The sequence below is a fragment of the Zeus faber genome (assembly GCF_960531495.2).
Source record: "Zeus faber genome assembly, chromosome: 11".
NCBI classification, from domain to species: Eukaryota; Metazoa; Chordata; class Actinopteri; order Zeiformes; family Zeidae; genus Zeus; species Zeus faber.
The window spans coordinates 30851120-30851782 of record NC_137205.1 but is presented as its reverse complement, the minus strand read 5'-3'; positions in this window follow the sequence as shown (position 1 = coordinate 30851782).

The window sequence follows — 663 nt, the reverse complement described above, 5'->3', positions numbered from 1 at the left end:
ACTAATGGATGTAAAGGAGTATTACACCCAAATACTCATGGGTGTAAAGGGGTATTGCACCCAAATACTCATGGATGTAAAGGAGTATTACACCCAAATACTCATGGATGTAAAGGGGTATTACACCCAAATACTAATGGATGTAAAGGAGTATTACACCCAAATACTAATAGACGTAAATGAGTATTACACCCAAATACTAATGGATGTAAAGGGTATTACACCCAAATACTAATGGATGTAAAGGAGTATTACACCCAAATACTAATAGATGTAAAGGAGTATTACACCCAAATACTAATGGATGTAAAGGGTATTACACCCAAATACTAATAGATGTAAAGGGTGTACACCCAAATACTAATAGTTGTAAAGGAGTATTACACCCAAATACTCATGGATGTAAAGGGGTATTACACCCAAATACTCATGGATGTAAAGGGGTATTACACCCAAGTACCACTTTCTGTGTAATGGCTTATAGTTTTAGGTTTTATGTATGAGGTTATAGATGGTTAAGTTTAGGTATGAGTGGAGGGAGGGAGGAGTGCCATTCAGCGCTCGGAATCAGACACTGTGCCAAGCTGGCGGCGCTGTTGACGGTTCACAGGTTTCCATGGTAACAACCACTACAGTACACATCTACACCTGGTCGTTTTTGTG